Source organism: Canis lupus, chromosome 29 (genome assembly GCF_003254725.2).
Source record: "Canis lupus dingo isolate Sandy chromosome 29, ASM325472v2, whole genome shotgun sequence".
NCBI classification, from domain to species: Eukaryota; Metazoa; Chordata; class Mammalia; order Carnivora; family Canidae; genus Canis; species Canis lupus.
Genome location: NC_064271.1, coordinates 12,959,558 through 12,973,238, shown reverse-complemented (window position 1 = coordinate 12,973,238; position 13,681 = coordinate 12,959,558). Strand labels below are relative to the sequence as shown.

Sequence of the window (13,681 nt, the reverse complement as noted above, 5' to 3'; positions counted from 1 at the left end):
TACCTTGGATATTGTGAATAATGCTGTTATATACATGGGAGTGCAGTATTGTTTTGAGATCTCGATTTTCATTTTTGTTGTATATATACACAGAAGTGCAACTGCTGGATCATAAGGTAGTTCTGTCATTTTTTTTTTTTTTGAAGAAACTCTATAGTGTTTTTCCATAATGGCTGTACCAATTTCTGTACTGTACACTTGAAATTTGCTAAGAGGGTAGTTCTTAAGTGTTCTCATCACCCTCCCCACCCCACCCCCACACACAAAAGGTAACTATGTGAGGTGATGAATGTGTTAATTAGCTTAATTGTAATTATTTCATAATGTATACAATATATTAAAATGTCAAATTGTATGCCTTACATATATACAATTTTTATGTCAATTATACTTTAGTAAAGATAAGAAAGGAATACACTAGAGTTCTTGATGCAACACAAGAAGGTAGAGAACAATGGACAATGCCTTCAAAATTTGGAGGGAAACAATTTTGAATTCAGAATTCTATGCCTATTGAAACTCTTCCTCAGGCAGAAGGTTTTGGCTTTCTAATTTTTTAAAAAAGATTTTACTTATTTATAAGATTGAGAGAGAGAAAGAGAGAGAGCGAGAGAGAGACCATAAGCAGGGGAGAAAGAAGAAGGAGAAGCAAACTCTCCACTGGGCAGAAAGCCTGATGTGGGGCTTGATCCCAGGACCTTGGGATCATGACCTGATCCAAAAGCAGACACTTAGACTGAGCCAGGCACCCTGGCTTTTTAATTTTTTAAGTAAGCTCCACACCCAATGTGGGGCTTGAAATTGTGACTCGGAGATCAAGAGTTGCATACTCTACTGACTGAGCCAGCCTGGTGCCCCCTATTCAAACTTTTAATTGAATGTTAGCATTGAATAAAATATCTTTATAAAGTCTTTATTCTTTTTAAAAGATTTTTTAAATTTATTCATGAGAGACACATAGAGAAAGGCAGAAACATAGGCAGAAGAAGCAGGCTCCCCTTGGGGAGCCTGATGCAGGACTTGATCCCAGAATTCTGGGATCATGATCAGAGCCAAAGGCAGATACTCAACCACTGAGTCACCCAGGTACCCCTCTTTATAAAGTCTTTAAAAAATTACTTCTTTCACTCTGTTTCCCAGAAATCTATTGGAGAGAGTGCTCTAACATAATAAAGAGTAAACAAAAAAATGTAACACATATTTAGAGAATAGGAGATTCAATGTAGAAGACAAAAAATCCCAAATACCCAAAATTATAGTGGAGGTGGCTCTTCAGATGACAGCTGAAGAGCAGGCCCAGAGAGTACCCATGCTGGAGGGTTATGAGGGAGATATCTTTGAGAAGATAAAACTGATAGGATAACCAACACATTGAACATATTGACAGATTTACACTATGGATGAGAGTTGGGAGTTAATTAGAAGCAAATATGCAGAAAATCAGTAACCAAAAAGGTAAGATTATAAGAATGGAAATCTAATTGTAGTAAACTACATGGCTCAGTTACGAATAGTACTTATACAATCATGTTATTACTGAATATTGATCTATCCCAAAATTATGATTTATTTATACTGGCTAGGTGGTAGGAGAAAATTGCAGGGATGGGAGGGGATTGAGAGTGGTAAGGAATAAAAGAAAAATGATAAAAAGTCAAGGGGCACCTGGGTGGCTCAGTTGGTGTTAAACATCTGCCTTCAGTTCAGGTCATGATTGAGCCCAGTTCAGGTCCTGGAATTGAGCCCCACATTGCACTCCCTGCTCAGAGGAGAAGGGCTTCTTTCTCCCTCTCTCCCCTGCTCATGTTCTCTCTCACTGTCTCTCTTTCTATCTCAAATAAATAAAATACTTTTTTTAAAAAAAAATAAAAAGTCAGGAAGAAGCAGCTTAAACATGGTATTTAGTGATCTGGAGGTAAGTACCAAAGAAATAAGTAGAATCAAGTCTTAAACTGTTTCCTTTTGAGAACAGGAATTAGGAATGGGGGCAGGCAAGAGATGGAATACTTTTCATGATTGTTAAGTAGTTGATTGTTAAATTATATGAATAAAAATAATAAAATACCATAATATTGGGCAAGAATGTTCTTGTTCCTCTTGACTAAAAGCTGATACACTTAATAACACAAAATGAAGCAATGCACAGGCTGTTTGTTGCCTTTTGTTGGGAGTATAATTGACAAAATATACAACATGCATTAGAATGTTCACTTTAGAGAGAAGTGGAAAAAATGCACACAACTTGTTTGATGTCTTCATGTGACTAACCGAAATAAGCCATTTGAATCTTTTTAAGATCTGCACACAGTACTTCTCTGATTTTGGTGATTTGTAGGAAGAATCTATGGCAATTGGCCAATCGCATACCGCAGTAAAGCGGAAATAAGTTCCTACACCTGTTTTCTGCCAGTGTTACAACTGATTTTTCAAATATTCCAGGCAAAGCCTTTTACTTCCCTTCATTGTTTTGGAACTCTATTACTCTGCTGAGTTATCGTTCCAGGAATTCATTCTTCCAGGGGTCACATTTGTAAAGTGATGTTGCTTGTTCTGTCCTCAAGTTCAAAAGGAATTCATGATTGATTCAGAGAGTTCCAGAGACAAGGTAAGAATGACACACACATTCCCTAGGAATCACAGGTAGAGCATACCAAGCTTGAAACTAGGAGAAGTTGGAGCCCTACTAATATCATTTATTCACGGGCTAAACATCCACTGAATGCCTCTCATGACCCCCCTCACTCTTCTACATGCTTAGAGAATAGAACAAAGTGGGAATAGGGAAACAAACATTTAATATGTACAATAGTACAAAGGAAAGTGAAAGAGGGTAAGGGGATAAAGAGCTAAGAGAGATGCGAGTGTTCATTTCATCACCTGCTTAAATGAACTTGCACCCATTTAATTTCTCAAAATTAGTATCCAAAATTAGTATTCCAAAATTAGTGGAGAGATCCACTAGGGTTCAAGGTAATAGGAAAAACAAGAAAAAGTACTATGTGATATAGAGAAACCTATTGATAGCACAGGAATACAGCAATCAGCAGTAAATTCAACTTAGACCACTAAGGCTGAAATCGGACTTAGTGCTATGGGATACTGACATGTGTCACTAGTAGAAAAATCTTTATAATTCCAAAGAGAATTAGTTTGGTGGCTGAGATTAACTACTGTGCATTTTATGGTGGTCAACACTCTGAAACCGTTTTCTTTTGGAACTGTGTCTAAGTTGTATTTTTTGATGGAAAAAAAAAAAGAGGACAACTCTAAAGCTACTTCATAATAAGAGCTACCTTTCTGAATGACATGTTCAGAGAATAAGGCAGACCTCACAATTTTCCAGAGTCCCCTGTTTTCTTTCCCTTTCTCCCTCTGCTAGACTGCCTTCTGTCAGGGGAAGCAGCTCCTGGCAGAGACACAGACTTGGGGAGACTGGGCTCTAACTGCAGTTGCCATCACTACAAGGAACAGGATGAAGATGACACAGCTTTGTCACTGAACTTGGCTTCTCCGAGGTTGTGTCAAAAAGTAAAACTTCAGGAAGCCTGGGTGGCTCAGCAGTTAAGCATCTGCCTTTGGCTAAGGGCATGATCCCGGGATCTGGGATCGAGTCCCGCATCGGGCTCCCTGTGGGGAGCTGGCCTCTCCCTCTGCCTATGTTTCTGTCTCTCTCTCTCTCTGTGTCTGTCATGAATAAATAAATTAAAAAAGTAAAAATTATCCTGCCCAAGTTTCTGCAAATGCAGTGTTGATCAGGGGCATCTTTCAAAATCAACCCAAAGGGGCCCAGAAAGCAGAAATCAACTTTTCAAGTCACCAGCTCTATTTTGTACATAATGAGGTTCTTGTACGTTCTCAAATAATCCCAAGAACTTCGACTGGCTTCTTCTCCAGCCACCATAAACAGACAACTTCAAAAGTAGAAGAATATATATAAAAGACAAACAAAGGCATCTTCTTAAAAACTTCGCCAGCACACCTTGGGTAAAATTGTCCTATTTACTTGACAAACAGGGCTTCCGAACAAATTCTTCCAACTAGCTTGTTGTCCCAGAGCTCTACCTATAAGGAGATTCTGGAGTAGACTCTGTTTGGTTAAACAGTGAATTCCATAATGAGTTCTTTCTAAGTCAGCTTGCCAGGACATGTTAGCATTTTGTCCTCATTTGAAATGGGCCCTACCCAGAATTTATTCAAAGTAAAGGCACAAGGTAATTCTTCATCTTTTCTTTCTCTTTCCTGCAATGCTACAGTGCTTATCACAGAAACACTATTTATGTGTTGTCATGTATGCATGTCCTTGCTCCCTAATGAGACCGGCCTCAGTTCTGATGATTACTGCTGTCTTTAGAATCTTCTCTCTCCTGACAGTGAGGAAGAGCTCAGCAATAGTGAGCTAACAAATCACAATTCCCCCTCCAGGAGTGTTGGGAATATTGTTGGAATGTAGGCTGAGGATGGTTTGTACTGTTATAAAATGCATTTAAGTTTGGGTAAAATGAATGGAAGTTTATTGCCAGTGTTCCAAATACAATTTAAGAGAATCTAAGCAAGCAACCTCTCCAAACCCTTTCATTTGTTGAAAGAATTTAATTCAGGAGGCAAGAAAGAAATAGCAACTGTTTCAAGAGGGTTTTACAGGTTCTTCCAGAGACAGATTCATGGCCACAAAATCTGTATTTCCAGGCCTTCTTAGCTGTGTTCACAGATCTACCACTTGGAACATCTGGGAAACATTCACTGCTGTTTTACTGGTTCCCTTATCCAATTTCTACAGAGAATATACTAAAAACAAATGCAATTCAGCAAGTCCAATCGATTAAGTTCTATCTCCCATGGAGAGAAAGGACATATATAAATATCATTGTTAAATTAATGCCTGACATGCACATAATAGGTGTTTAAAAACTGTTCTATATGCTTATGCCTTAAATATATATTTTTTCCAGATCTAATGAGAAAGCAGGTGAGTCAAGTCACCCTTTTCTTCTTCAGCTAGGGGCTTGGCATCATAGGAGTCTGTAGCCTTGCTTTCTGATGGCATTAGAAGGATAAATTTATTTTTTACTGAATTTTACTCTTAAAAATGTTATAAACATTCTTTATCCATGTCCCAAAGAGCTCCGCTTACTATGTTTCTATATTCAAAAAAATACTTAGGGTCACTTCTTTTAAATTAAAAAAATTTTAATGCAAGTACAAGGGAAATTAAAGATTATACATATATATGATTCATATATGTGTGTATGTCTATATATGTATGCATGTATTATATGACAGAGATCATATGACATGTATTTGTATATGATTGAGACAGGGCATGTACTATGGCATATGCTGCTAGTAAGATGAACAGTATAAGATGAACAATATATGGATTCAACTCGGTGCTCATCTGTTAGCTTTATCAATTTTGAATGCAAAAAGGAATCACTTAGTGTTGAACCAAATGGTGGTAATGACTCCATAAAGACAGTCCAATTCCAAGTTTTATAAATAATGCTACTCATAAACAAAGCATGCACACAAATCAGTTTGAATTCCAATATCCATCTGCAGTGGGTAGAGTGTTATTTGTTTAGCTCGGTTTCACAAGAAGCTGCTTAGGAACACTTCCTTTGGGACCATTCTGTGGTACTTTCAGAAAATCAGAAAATCCACAAAGGAAAAAAAAAAACAATAAATGGAACGTCATCCCATTTTTGCCATGAAGAAAGAAGTTTTTTTCTGACAGGAAGTGGCAGCTGTGTGCAAAGGCAAGGGTATCTGTTAGAACGGTGGTTCTCAAAGTGTAGTCCAGAAGCGGCAGCATCAACAAATATAAATTCTTCTACATTGTCAGAAATATCTGGGCCCAAACCCAGATCTACAGGAGAGAATCTTGGGGTGGGGCCCAGTATTCTTTGCAAATTGGCCAGGTAATTCTGACACATGCTACAGTATGAAAACCATTGTTAGGTTATTAATGATGAGAAACAGCCAATGACTTTTAAAGTCCAAATATGAGACTTATCCCCTGTTGTATTTTGGCGGGGAGAGGAAGATCGATATAATTAAGATCAAAATTACATAATTTCCAACTACAATGAAGTGTGGATGGGTGAGATTTCATAACTCAGCAATATCCTCCCTGCAAAAGAGAAATTACACTACAGAGTTAGCCTAGAGGGGGAGCTGTTTTATTTATTAGCATCCCTTTTGGCTGGTATGTATTTCCTTCAGACAGGTCTAGATGTTCTATGTCACTCACCTGGTTCTCACAAACCTTCAAAGGAAGCAACTCAATTCTTCCCACACATGGCTGCTGTCTAGTTCACAGCCAGCCTTTCTGTGCACACCGATTGGGACACACACATCGGAGCCAGCCTACTGAGGCAAAGATCTTTAATTTCATGATCATAGTGCTTAATAAAGAATGACAGATCTAAGCAAGAAAATCATCAGAGAGTACAGACAGCCTCAGAAAACTCAGTAGCTGGGCAAAGCTCAGCTCATTCTTCCCATTTTTTCATGGAGTTGCCATGGTGATGATGATGCACCCGAAGGCTGGGGCAATCACTACCTCTCAAGGCCCTCTGTGGACTCCACATTCTCCAGTGGGCTCCAGTTCTCAATTTCAGTCTGCTGCCTTTCTTTCATGTCTGACAGTTTGCAAAATTGGATGATACTACAGAAAAACTATTATCACAACTTTGTTTTCCATAAATCCATGGTGGAGGACTTCTATTTACTCAGAGTCTAGAGAGAAGACTTTAAAAATCCAGGAATAATTGCCATTCCTGTGAATGTAATCTGAACTACCAATTTATACATACTGACTTTTCCTCTCTATCTAACTAATGATCACACTCTCTAGGAAAAGGGAGAAAAGTTTCAAAAGTTTAAGAAGCTTCTAAAAACCATCTACAAAGGAAAGAAGCAGCAGAGATCAGGGCGGAGACCTCTCCTGGGGTTTCAAAGTGAAGAGAACTGTCTTCCAAATCTAATTCATATTCCTTGAAGATGTTTCTGCCAGTCCAAGCATCTTCAAATGCTTGGTGTTGCAGCCGTGGAAGACTAAGTGATTCCAAACTACGTTTAAAATAGAATTTTTTTTTTTTGGTGTCGCCATATAGACTCCCAATCTAATTTCTCCACATTTTTCCATTCAGTTGGGTTCTACTGTAAGATAATCTCCTGGGAGGGTTCAACTGTTAATGGCGTTAGTCACTACTAGTTAAAACTCCATCCTTTAACAATTTTTCCCGTGAGAATCACACTTTAACACAGTACTTCCTTTTTTTTTTTTTTTAACACAGTACTTCCTTAAGTCATAGTTTCAGTGAAGCCTTTCCTAATCAAATGATAAATTACAACTCCCTTCCTCGAGTTCTTCATTTTTCTGTTTTCCTGTTTTCTTTTCCTCTGTGGCACATAGAATCATTCCAAAATTACATATTTTTTGTGTTTGACTTATTTTCTATTTTTTTCTCACTAGAATGTCTGAGATTTTTACTTGGCCATCTATGTATCCACAGTATCTAGAGAAGTGAGTAACACAAGGAAGACAGTGAAAGATCTGTTGAATGAATGAATACATGAATATTCTAGGAGATACTATCTTCCAAATCTAAAATGTTGACTCACCAGTGCTGGAATGTAAAGCATCAAACCCAACACTGATACGGGATGGGGAGTAGAATTTTCCACACATACCCTCAAATATCACTAATCTCAATCAATTTGTAAACTCTGTGTAGAGTGATGAGGAACCTCCAGAAGGTTCTGGGGAGAGCGAACCCTAATTAAGTCTTAGGCTACATTAATAAACTTTCTCATGGAGTGGAATTGAAAGGCAGAGCCAAATGATAAAATGATAAAATGATAAATCATACTGACTTCTAATGAGACTTACCTACAAAAATATTTCCAATATGATACGGACAAAATGCTGACACAAGTAAACATAGGACAAAGCCATGTATCATCGCAAAACAAATGCAAAATGCTGAACTTGTCTTCCAGGGACACTAATTCTTAAAGAGATTAGCTTCCCAGCTCTATGAATACATGGATAATTATAGCATCATGTTTATTATGCTGTAGCTAGCAATGCACACATTCATTATAATGCAGTTTTCCTCTCCCTGTTGGGGCTGCAGCACAAATATAGATGTTATATTTTGGACTGGCTCATGCAGGCACGAAGCCTCAGTACGGGGGACTGTGTAGGGTATGCTTGGTGAAACCGGATCACAGCCTTGGCATGGCTAAGTCTGTCTCTCTGCCAGGCACCATGAGGGTCCTTTAACCTTCACTTAGCAGTCACGGTCAATGTGATGACATGGTACATGTTAGATGATCATCTCATTTCTCACGGATGTCCCTGACAAACAATAGTTCAATAGAGCCCCTTGCCAAACTGAGCTCTGTTCAAGGAAGAAAGCACCAGATTGGGAGCTTTAAGCCAAGGACAGATGCCAAAGTTGGTTAAAAGAATGTGTCCATTGGGGCTCACAAGAAGATTCCAAATAACAACCTGTTTTCCCAGGCACAGAGGTGAGGTGTATTGAGCCCCTACTTTATGACTGTTATCTGAGGGAACTGGGCAGTCATGATAACACTTGGCAGGCAGTTGGGCACATGGGGATCATCCAGACTTCCTCTTCCCCAGGAGGGAGCACACTTTTGTAGAGCTGAAAGTTACATTCACAGAGGAAAGTAGGCAGTTGTGCTGCTGCTCTTCAGGGTGGGGTTGGTCATTTCCCTCCAGTCTGTCTGCTCATCTCCAATCAAACCAGACACCATTTTGAATGGAGTTGGTAGAAAAATCCCACCAGCTGTTTTTTTTTTTTTTTTTTCTTCAAATCATTCTATGTCATTGCATCTTAAACTATTTTGGGGGTTGATTTCGTCCTTCTTTCCTTTACCCAGAAAAAAATACATAAGCCACCTACTCTGCACCAGATAGTGGGCTGGGGATACAACAGAAAAGAGATCATGATCCCTGTTCTTCAAGTACCTAGTGTTGGGAAAACCCCACAATGAACATGGCGGCACTGTGATTAAAAAACAGAAAGTCCTGATGGGCTGGGAGTACACAGAAGGAGCAATTAATCCTATCTAAGCGTTGAAGGAAATAACTTAGGCAGAATTCCTATGTTGTTTTAAAGATATGTTAGTATCAACCTATGAGACACGTTAGGTGTATGTAGCAGAGTGTAGTGTGCCGAACACAGGTAGAAAGGGACAGAGAGAGCCAGAGGTTACCTATTGTTCATGATCTCTAACCTTTATGACTTATTAAAAGGATGTAAGGTAACCTCAGGACCCTAGCCAGCTGCGGATGTGGCCAGGGGATTTTGCTACTGTGTCCCAGAGAGAGACACACGTGTATAGGCTCCAGAACTTTTGGTCTTTGGCTCCCTAACTCTGATCCTCACAACTTCCTCGTCAGTGAGGAAGGCTGATGTAGCAGAGAGACAGAACTTAGGAAAAGGATGTTGACCGGGATGCCCAAAGTACAGCATCTAATTTAACACAGATTTGAGAGCCTGCTGGAACATTCTCTGGGGACAGAGAATGGTGGATGCCATTTTTATGCTCTCCCTTTGTTGTGATCCAGAGCACCGGTATCTCCCAGAAGGAAGCTTTTACACATCTGGTGCTCTGATCTGGGGGTCTGCCACCCAGGGGATTTCTCTTGTCTGTCTGACTCTGGAGACCAAGAAGGCTTATGTACACCAGATGTGTGCCCATGGGGTTGTAATAATTGATGTCACCTAGAAAGGAAATCAGACCCCTGTATGGTTCCTTGATATTTGCAGCTGTAGCTAGAGGATGCCTTTACATTGTCTGGCTCTGGCGGCCAGTGCTGCTCATGCCTGTGGGTCCCACAGGATCGTAACCAACAAAGAGTTTTCACAATAGCTACCATACCCAGGGCACGGTAAGAAGTAGAGACCCAGGAGCTCAGTCTTTCTATGAAGGAGGACTTTTAGTTAAGTATCATGGCTGCAGGCCTCTAATTAAATGCCTATCTAGGAACTGAGTGTAATCCTTTCCAGAGAGCATGGAGGGTGGGCACTGCCTTCATCTTCTCCCTCTGCACACTCCAGAACACCAGTGTCTCCTGGAGGAAGTCTTACATGGCTAGTCTTTACATCTGTCACCTCAGTTTTTACAACTATACCCAGGGGACACCACTTGACCACATAGCTCTAGTGGCAGGGAGGCTTGCATTTCTGAGTCTCACAGGACTGTAGCAACTGAAGAGATGGTTCTTGGCAGGTTATCACCAGTAGGGCACTGTGTAGACAGTAGACTGAGGCACACCCTTCAGATTCTCTGTGAAGAGGCCTCATTGCCTGGCCTGAAGCTTCAGGTTTGGTACACATCTAGTAAACTATGAAAGTGCTCTCAAGGAATGTAGACTATGAATACCATCTTGGTGCTCTTCTACCTGCCAGCTTACCAGTACCTCCCAGGAAGGAGCTTATACACTATCTAGAGCCCTAGGTGTTATGACTGCCACCCAGGAAACACCATCAGATGACCTGGCCAGCAGGGCTTACACTTGTGATCCCACAGAACAGATATATTTGTACTTTTAAAAGCTGCTGCCTGAGAGTCTGGCTTCCAAACAGTCTGAATCTAGGTGCTGACTGTGATCCTTTAGGGACAAGTCTTGGCACACCCTCAACTACTGGGAGCTATTAAAATACAATAGGCTGCTTGGGTAAGCACAAAAGTTTGAAAGACCAGAGCAGGGCCAGGGTTGAATGACAAGGTTATCTCCTACACAGGACCACTCCTACAAGCTGGGAGAGATAGCTGTTTCATCTACTATATAGAACCAACGCAGAGGAAACAAGAGTATGAGCAAAATGAGGAAACAGATGAATATGTCCAAATGAAAGAACAAGATGAAATCTCAGGGAAAACCTCAATGTAATGGACGTAAGTCATTTACCTGATGAAGAGTTCAGAGTAATGGTGATAAAGATGCTTACCAAACTGGAGTGAAGAACGGATGCACACAGTGAGAACCTCAATAAAGAGATGGAAAGTACCAAAGAGAAATCACAGAGCTGAAGAATACCATAACTAAACTGAAAAATACACTAGCAAGGTTCAACAGCATACTGGATGAAGCAGAAGAAAATACTGAAGACAAAGCAGTGGAACTCATGCAATCAGAGCAGAAAATAGGAAAAAAAAAAGTGAAAATGACTCAAGGGACTTTTTGGACAACATCAAGCAGACTAACATTCACATTGTAGGAGTCCCAGAAGGAGAAGAGAGAAAGGGGCAAAAATCTTGTTTGAGAAATAGTAGATGAAAACTTTCCCAACCTGGGGAAAGAAATAAGACATATAAGGTCCAGGAAGCCCTCAGAGTTCCAAAGAAGATGAGCCCAAAGAGACTCACAGTAAGACTTACTGTAATTAAAATGTTAAAAGTTAAAGACAGGAGAGAATATTGAAAGAAGCAATTGTTACATACAAGGGAACTCTGAAGGATGATCGACAGAGCCAGTCCCTGTCTGCATGGCTACTAGCTTTTATGAGGCCTTCACTGTGATAGGAAAATAAATGTTCAAAATGCTTTAAGATAAAATAGAGTGGATGGTTTCCTGATAAATAACAAAATTTTAAAAAGGAAATATAATAATGTGTAAAAATTACAAAGTTGTCTACATACTATTTAAAGGTAATGCCTTAAAACTAAGTTCATCTAGAACGGTCAACTGGGGTAAAGATATATTAAACAAAATAAAATAATTTTCCTTTTCCCTTTGTTTTCATTCATCTTTTGACTATCTTGTATTTGATTTTTCAGGGCATTTGGAATCCTAACAACACACTCAAAAAAAAGCAGCAGCATCTCTGGGATCTAGCATTCTGAGGAATGTGTTTATCAAGATGTGGCAGATACATTTCCCAAATTGAGAAAAAAAATCCAAATATAAAGTGATTTAAATTTAATAAAAAATCCTCTATATTTAAGGAATGTGAATATAAGGGTCTAAGCTCTTAATACATATTTTCTGTTTATATGACATGACTCATTTTTATTTCTGCACATCGTGACTTCTTTCAATTTTATTTTTAAATGTTTTAAGTTCTAATCTTTAAGAATGGAAGATAGACTTGAAATATGAGTATAACCTACCTGAAGAAACAGAAAGTGTTATATGGAGATTTTTCTCCTTTTATATCATTCTCAATAGCAGTTACCTCCCTAACAAAATGTGACAACTGAAGTTTTAAGAGTTACAATTGCTATGTAATATGTTCAAGTTTCAGGTTAATCAGGAGTGTCTACCATTGTCCCTTACTTTTGAAAATATATATATATATTTTTTTACTTTTGAAAATATTAAAGCCCACTGTGTGTTGATCTCGGCTCCAACATCCTATAAAACAGTCCAAGGATTTGAATGCAAGAAGTACCACTGTCCCTTACTTTTGAAAATATTAAAGTCCACTGTGTGTTGATCTCAACTCCAACATCCTATAAAAAAGTCCAAGGATTTGAATGCAAGAGCAGAAGTATCAACTTTAGAAAATCAAGATTACTTGTTACATTTGATAGACTTTCAAAATATGTCCTACCTATTTGTACTGTGTAGATTCTATTTCTTTAAATACTTGATGCATTTTTTATTTGATATACAAAGCTTTTTCCTGCCTCCAGTTTTGCTACTATTGGGGAGTGGCAAAGGTGTTAAAAGATGGATGTATTTCTTTCAGTGATTCATCACATCCTGTCTGATGCACCAAGATGTACTAAATTTATCATGAAATTTTGTGTTTGCCCTCCCAATAATTGAAATGAAAGTGTTATGGATTTATGCAAATAGACAAACTTCCTATGCTGAAATAATGAGAGAGAGAGAAAGATGCAGTCACATATATTACCATACTAAATTGCATTTTGCTCTTTAAAGTAAAGCCATAAGACAAGAATGCAAAGAAAAAAAATCTCAAAAAACAAAAAACAAAAAAAAAAAAAAAAAGAAAAATGAGGAAGCAGTAAACCTCAAGGTGATGCTCAAAAGAGTAGGTCTGGCTGCTTCATTTACTTAGCTTTCACCAAAGGTCCAGTCCTTTGATTGTGGAGTCATTTGGCTGAAACTGAGATGGGAGATTCTGGGCTTCACCACAGCCCAAGTGGGGAGGTTGATTGGATGGGATTGTCACATATGCAGTCATGAGCTCCTCTACATCTGGTTTGGCGATTCCATAAAGGGATTCCAGTCTAAGGATCAGAAAGACCGAGGTTTACCTCTTAGAGACACTGGTGTGATCATACATGGAAATGCCAGATGCTGCAATATGAGTGGAGGGCAATGAAATTAATGCTTGCCACAGAGGCAAGATCCCCAATATTGGTTCATCTGGGGGAGTACATGTCAAGAAGTGTGTGGCTGGGGGATGCAGGAGGGTGGCTTCAGAGACTTTCATTGCTGTCATTGTTGAAATACAGATTACTATGGGCCTAGCTTTAACCAAGATAGAAAGAACTGAGGAGCTTTTATCAAGGAATAGTGCTCTGCCCATTACTAACTAAAAAGCCCTGGGAAGGGCTGAAGACTCTGGGCTTCTCACTTTTCACATGAAGTCCATTTTAGACCTAATGTTCTATGGTTCTATATTTACACAAGATCATGGCATTTTTGTTTTCCTCATAAAGTAAA

At 39.1% G+C, this 13,681-nt stretch overlaps 1 protein-coding gene across 3 annotated transcripts in view; it reads right to left on the bottom strand.

Annotated features, from left to right (window-relative positions):
• The window catches only part of NKAIN3 (sodium/potassium transporting ATPase interacting 3), a 612,786-nt gene that overhangs the window by 328,340 nt on the left and 270,765 nt on the right, over positions 1-13,681 (bottom strand). The window lies entirely within an intron of this gene.